Genomic DNA, 8,062 nt, shown 5'->3' on the forward strand with positions numbered 1-8,062 from the left:
TATAGGTCGGTATTCACTGTTTTTTTAGTAGTGACAACATACAATGTTTTTCTAAATTCTCCACCAAAGACTACAACTTTTCCACTAAATAAATGTGGTTTACTGTTAGATCCTTTAAAAGAATATCTAAAGCTTGTATCATTTTATGTTTGTCCATTGAGATTTCATCCCAAACCATTAATCTTGAATCTCTAATTAGAGACTCTAATGAACTTTGTTTACTAATATTGCAAGTAAAGTTATTGTCAATATCAATTGGAATTTTGCAACGTGAATGTGTAGTTCGACCTTCGGGGAGAATTGAAGCTGCAACACCAGAACTTGCAGTTGCTAAAGTATAAATCCTTTTGATCTTACATTTTCTGATAAAAATGTTTTCCCAATTCCTCCTGGACCTTCAATAAGAAAAAGCACATGATTTATCTGAATATACCCTATCAAGTATTGTATTAAATGCCCTTTTTTATGAGGATTTAACTTTGTTTGTAATAGAAGATCTTCTTCGCTTACTATTATATTTCTTTCGAAGTGAGCATCTTTTTCTTCTTTAGTTATTATAGAAGGAATAATATTTTCAGAAACAAAATTATATTCCTTAATATTGTGTCCCATTAAATGTAAAAATTCGTTGATGTGATTTATAACTAAATGTTGAATAGATTTTGTTCCTAAATTAGGAATTTTTTTGAAATCTTCAGACATTGAATCTTCAAATATTTTCCATAGTTCTTTTGGATTAACAGGATTGTAGTATACTAATATTGTGGTGAATAGACGGCTTAAGCTGTAAGGCATTTGATAGGTCACAACTTCATACATATACTCTAGTAAACTTTTATCAGAATGTAATAAGCATTTTTTTTCTGCGGCTTCTCTAAATGTGTCACAACATATTTCGTTAATTGTATAGAGATCTTCATACGATTCAGGTCCTCTTACATTTGTTAAAAGTAATCTAAGATAATATCTTTCCCCTTCATTTGAATGACATGTGACAATTCTACCAATAACAGTATTATGTCATCGTCAATGTGACCACATTTTGTATGTTCTTGACCAAACAAAATACTTTGGGAAGTCTTTATATAATAAATTGAGTTCTATAGCATTTTTATTAATTCTATTCATTTCAAAAAATTCAGTTAACATTGTTCTTCTTATCATTGGATTATTTAGAATTTGATCCACAATTTGATTGCTTTTAAAGGATATATATTGGTGTCCGTTTATATGTAGTTGAAGTTGGTATACAGTTGGAGTCATTTCACTGATAGGAAAAGCAAATAGACGCCATGCAACTTTTGGAGGAGAGACCCATCTAGCAGCTTGATATTCTTTTATTTTATCTATTTCAACATTTGAGTCATTATGATGTATAGAAAATGCAATTTTGCCATGCCCTTTATAAATATATTTATAGATGTATTTGACTACCTTAATGTCTAAACACACTTCAACGTTAATATGACAATTGAATTTACGAAGTAAATAAGGATTGTATGAGACTACCCAAGTATTATCAATATTGTATCCTTTGAATTGTACATGTGTTTGCAGTTTTCATCTTCTGTAAATAGGATAAGAATTTTTTCCCTTTGTTGTTTGTTCTGAGAGTTCTTTAGGATATTTGAATTTGCAATGATTTGTTTTCACGCACGGACATGTTGGATTTAGATAGTCGCAAGGTCAATGAAACATGTGTTTAGTCACAAGAGCGTATAAAGCGTGATCTGTACAATCAGGTAATTCTGCGCAAATAATTTTACTATAAGCCTCTAGTGTTAATAATTTATATTTTTCTGTAAATATAATAAGAAAATGTGCATGGGGAGTCCCAAATTTTGAAATTCTATTGTATACATTAAAGCTGCAACATTTTCAAATATATTCTTTTGTAGTACATCTTTTTAAAACTCTTCTACTATTTCTCTAAATACTCGACTTACTAAATCATATTTGTTTCATCAGTTGGCGATAAATGTTCTTGTATTTTTGGCCATGAAGGATTGCAAGTCATTGTCAAAAATATGTATGTTGTACTAATGCAATAGCATTTATATATCGACGACGCATGTCTCTTGGACCTCCTATAAAAGTTGCAGTTAGTATTCATCCTTTTCCAATATTTGAAGCATCTCTTTCACCATATCTTAATATATCGATAATCCCTTGCAACACCTCAATTCTAAATAAATTTTGATTAAATGAAAAGAAATTTAATCGTTGCGTCTTAAGTTTTATGTATTGGTCAACTATAAATTGTTGGAACAGTCTTCCAGAATGTAACGTTTTATTTGGTTCTTTTTGTCTTTATAACAGTAATATTCACGACAGGAAACCGTTTGTCTTTTCTTCTTTCCCTTTGATAAAACTTCAGATTCCATGTTGAGTAGGCCCTTAATTGAAGCCATGTTCATTACACTTGGTAGTTGTTCACTTTCACGGTAAATTCGATATTTAGAAATGTTATATGTTTGTTTGAATTTCGTAATACCACAATGCCATCCATTTTGACGGTGAGGAAATAACAAATGGATCATAACATCTGTAGTAGTAATTTACCAATTGTGATTTTTTATTGTGGGTGTATATTCGAGTATGAGGTGTAGAAATTTTTTCATTTGGTTGTTGTTCTATCAAAATTTCTCCTACTTCAGAGGTGGTTGGAAAATTATATGTTCGTTGGTCTAAACTAGAATATGATTTAAGTGCAATGTAGAATTCAGATAGTTTTGGAACATCTTTAGAAAGATAATATATGGGTAAGCTTTTAGTATATTCATCAACTTCATCACAATGGATTCACTAAGATTAGCTGGTAAAGCCATTCTATTTGTTATCTCAGCTTCATTATCATAGAAATAGAGTTGTAAATTTTTGGGTCTTTCATTTGCAGCAACTAAATCATCAATAAAGTGATACATTTGTCCCTGAACTCTAAGTGTATATATGCCGTGATTTCTCTGTGCTAAATTTTTGTCATAATTTACCCAAGAGAGGTGAATGCAAACATATTATTGTACGTTAAACTGTAGGTACGAAAATGTTTGCATTCTTCAGTGTTGCCCAGAAAGAGATTGCTTAACTCTGTGGGCATTTGATGAGAAATCAGTTTAATTGATCCATTATTACAACTAAAACCGGGTGATACATATTCAAATCTTTTTTCCCCACAAAATTTACAATCAGGAACCTTATTTAGCTACACATAATTTTTTGACAACAAATTACAGTTCTGTAAATTGATTTCTAATCTTTTTTTATGTGTACATGATAAATTATAATACTATTATGAGTAGAATTTAAATGCAGTATTAGCTTAGCAAAAAGAGACGTACCTCTATTTGAAGTAACCAGTGGGGATGACATCTTCTTTGCTTCATCATATCTTCGTGATGTTGATCCTGATATTTCAAAATTCAATATTTAGAAAGATATAACTTATTTCATTAGTTGTAATTTTTCAATTTACTCCGACTTACCTATTTCAAATGTAGAGATGCAACCAGAAGTATCGAAATGTGCGGAAGCATGTTCTAAAAAATGGTTGAAGATAAAGTACCTTAATTGATAACAAATCAATTTTATGTATAAAGGTATACATATACCAACACAAGTAACACTATGCGTAAATTTAGCATTTCTAACCTTCATTTGTAGCGAATGAAGGATGAGAAATTGTAAGCATATTGAGGTTTCCTTCTTGACTGTCGACTTGTGATGATGATATCGTGTTATTTGAATGTTCCAAGAGGTGCTGCCTTTTAAATTCAGCTCTTCTAGCTAATTGTTGTGATAGAAATAATTGTTTTCTTTCTGGTGACATTTGTGCATTTCTAGTGCGACGTAGCATATTTTTGTGGATACGTTATTGTTTCTCCAGAGCACATCGTTATTACTTGTTGACATTCTTGTTGCAATGAATTTTCAATTTCGTAAGAAAACCATGTAGTTCATTCTTTGACCCAAACTAAAATCTCATGACAATATAAAATCATAACATCGGTGAACCCTCATAGATATCAGGTGCTCACATATATAGAGTCAAAAGATATATGGAGTCCAAAGGGGTTGGGGTTCTCTTCGGGGCTCGAGAGATGAAATAGATAGGCCCCTACAAGTTTGAAGAAGAATATATTCCAGGTAAATTGTTCATTTTTTTTGACATATTGTCGAACACCTTAGAGTCATTAATGTTTCAACCTGACCTTAAAGCTATAAAATAGGAAGAAAATCAGACATCTCCAGAAGAAACAGTGAAAAATTATTTGGGAATTTTAGGACAATTTGTGTTCTGCACAAAAGAAATGTATAGACCTATTTAATAACAATTAAAAACTCTTGTATTGAGCCAGGATGAAAGCTACAAAATGAAACCACACCTAAAACTTTGAATAGCTGATAGAATGAAGAATGAAGTAGATGAGTACTTAATTAAAAGTTCCCAAAGATCTACACATATGCTAAGAAGATTGTGAATATGGACAAACATCAATTAGCTAATCTAAGGATACACACCAAGGAAATAAAATATAGCAGCCACAAAGGGGAGAAGCTTTTATCGTAGGCACCTGATGAAAATAACATACATATTTAAATGTGGCATATTTTTAAAGGAGATCTACACCACAGTCACACAACTTTTGCAACACTCCAAAGTTTTTTCAAATTCTTAGGATGAACAGAAAGCAAATAGAAAGATATTTTACTGATTCATATCGCGTTCATCAGAATCATGTCATCTTAGGAACAACTCTAGAATTCGGCACTTCAGATATCTCGTAAGAAGCATTAAAGTTAGAAGCAAAAGAAATGGAACTCAAATTGAGAAAAATTTGGGGATAATTACCCACACCATTTCTCAGATATGGAATTTAGAACTAAAAGAGGAATGGAAAGCAAAGGATGAAAGAAAGAAGCGCAGATACTTACTGTTAGCCATGGTCACTGGTGAGTTTTTGGCCAAAAACATCCTTAAACTATACCCCAAACTTAAACTACATCCTTAAAGTATTATTCTTAGCAAAAAACATCCTTCAAGTATTTAAAAGTGACCAATTTTCATCCTTATGTTAGATACTGTCAAAAAACTAACGGATTCTATAAAAACATGAGCAGTTCACGTGACTATCAACAAAAATTTTCCTGCATAATTTTATTACCTGCTATAAGAAGTTCCTGAAAAAAATATTAAAAATCTCAGGCACCATTACTTACTGAAACAAAAAATGTCTGGAAGGTGTGAGGATACATGATCTGCTCTTTTTCTCATTTAGTAACGGAAAGAAGCTGAAGCTTAATTATCTTTACCTTTTTCAAAGTCAAACTGTATTAAGATCTAATAAATTTTTGGGTCATTCTGATATTGAAGTGATCAAATATTGATTATGTCTCGCATTTGAGTTTCATTCTACATTATTAGAAGCGGAAGTCTCCAACAAACGCCGCTTCTAGCATATTCAATTGAGAAGAAACATATTCAACTAATAATATTTTTAATATCAAATTACATGAAAAAATAGTACAAATTAAAAAGAATTTTTAGCTAATAATGCTAAACTCAGTTACCGAAAAAGTTAACAAAAGTATTTTTGACGTATCTAAGAATAATAATTATGAAGGGATGACTTGATTTTTATGGGATCTATTAGTTTTCTGATAAATTCACGTAGAAGGATGAAAATTGTTCACTTTTAAATACTTGAAGGATGTTTTTGCTAAGAATAATACTTTAAGGATGTAGTTTAAGTTTTGGGTATAGATTAAGGATAATTTTAGCCAAAAACTCGTCACTGGTACCAGAAATAAAGTAGAGAATGGAGAAGAGCAAGGGTTTCCTAATTTGGTAGCTTCTGGACTAATTGTTCTCCATATTTATTTTTCCTTTTATTTGCTGTTTTTTTGTTAACTTGGGCAGCCAATTTGGGTCAGCCTTTTGTTTCTTTTTTGGGAAAATTGTATAAAATAGCAAATTATTAATTTAAATTTAATTTTATAACCACAATTTCATTTAATTGTAATCCATAGCAAACACTTGACATTCGCCTCTCTCCCCAGAGAATCTCGCTTGCCACTCTCCCTCTCCTCGCTCACTTTATGCAAACACAAATGTATAAATTGCATTTGTATTTGTATAAACGAGAGAAAACTGTATATACAAATACATATATTTTCGTCTTATACACTTATAATTATATAAATACAGATCTTCCCCTACCGATTCTCTTTCTCACTTTATACAAATACAATTACAATGTATAATTTCTGTTGTATAAAGCGAGAGAGAGATTTCATATACAAATGTTTTATTTTGATTCAATTGTATACAAATTCAAATTTTATGCAGATATACAAACACAATCATTGATACATATACATAGTAGTTACATATATACAATATTATCTAACCGATATGCATATACAGTCGTTGCGATTTTATACAAATGAATTCATGCCTGTGATTTATACAAATCTAATGCTCCATAGCAAACATAAAATTTGTTATGGAGCGCAATTATGCAAACTATAGCTATAGCATACAAATATGATTTTTATGTTTGTTAAACCTAAAATTTCTTTAAACCTAGGAAGAGTGGAGCTGAGTTCATTTTATTTAAAAGGGAAAATACATAATTACCCCATCGAACTTATACCAATTTTTGAAGTAGACACCTAAAGTTTGCGCGAGTCCTATTACCCCACGGAATTATTTTAAAATAGCATATATACCTCCTTTTTCGGTCATTCCCAGTTGTAATAAGGCAGGTGCAAATCACGCACCAACCCTAATCTACCACTTGTCATTCACTATTTAACTTTTAATTCTTTTCATTTTTGCCTTTAATTTTCTATTTTATTTCCTTCTCTTTTCTTTTTTGAATTTTTTCTCTTTTAAATTTTTACTTTGACTTTGATTTCTCAAATTTGTTTTTTGAATTGCACCATCACAAATCATAGTGACAACACTCCATCATTGCACTACTTAATCACAACTACATCATGACAAATAATCAAATATGAAAATTAGAAGTTCTATCAAACCAAAATTTAAATCATCATCTTCATCCTAAATCGCTTTCTTTATCTATTAGCATCACCATTTTCGATCTTTAAGTTTTAGGAAAGAGAAAACTACTTGGTTAAGTTTTGAAAAGAAGAAGATATAATATAATAATATCGCATTTTAAAATACAAAATTTGAGAAAGAATGGTGGTTTTTAATTTTTGGCTTGTTGAAAATGCTTCTTAAAAGGCTATTAATGGTGATTTGGGGAAGATGGGAAGATGGGTCTAATTTATTAATTAAAAAAATCAAATTAAAAATGCCACATGGTATTTTAACACTGGTTTGGGGCAGTAATACTATTCCTTCACGCGCCCAATTTTCGTGAGAATACAATTGCAGTAGAAATGGCTGAAAAAGGTGTATTTATCGTGAATATAAATAGTTTCATGGGGTAATAGGACCCCCGCAAACTTTAGGTGTCTACTTCAAAAAAGGGTATAAGTTTAATGGGGTAACTATGTATTTTCCCTATTTAAAATGATATATGGGAGCTAAGTATAACCAAAAGTAAATGTTTTTTTACATTTAAGATGAGAGGAAACTGAGATTTCCAAAAGAATTTTGAGCAGTTTGAGTACCATCTCTTTTAAGAGAAAGATTTTTGAGTAATTATCTCAAACCACAAAAAGAGTTATGTTTTTAAACATATGAGCTAGTATATTTTGGGAGTAGTATGGAGCACCGATATGGGGAAGAGTTCAGATAACTCACAGCCCCCCATAAACCATGTAGCCAACATGGGTAGAAAATGTCATATTTTTTAGATGATTCCTTAATACTTTTAGAATAGAATAGTGAATCCACTTAGTAGTAGGTTCTATACCCCGGCAAAGTATATGACGGCCTTGACAGCGTGAGACAAGACGATGTATCATCACATAGCTCATAGTGATCGTTGTCGGTTAGAGGATCTCCCACAGAGATATTTTGTATTCTTATATACACAGAGTTTATTTTGTATTCTTGCATACAAATAGAGTTACATTGCATTTTCTA

Source organism: Solanum tuberosum, unplaced genomic scaffold, assembly GCF_000226075.1.
Source record: "Solanum tuberosum cultivar DM 1-3 516 R44 unplaced genomic scaffold, SolTub_3.0 scf00545, whole genome shotgun sequence".
Taxonomy (NCBI): Eukaryota; Viridiplantae; Streptophyta; class Magnoliopsida; order Solanales; family Solanaceae; genus Solanum; species Solanum tuberosum.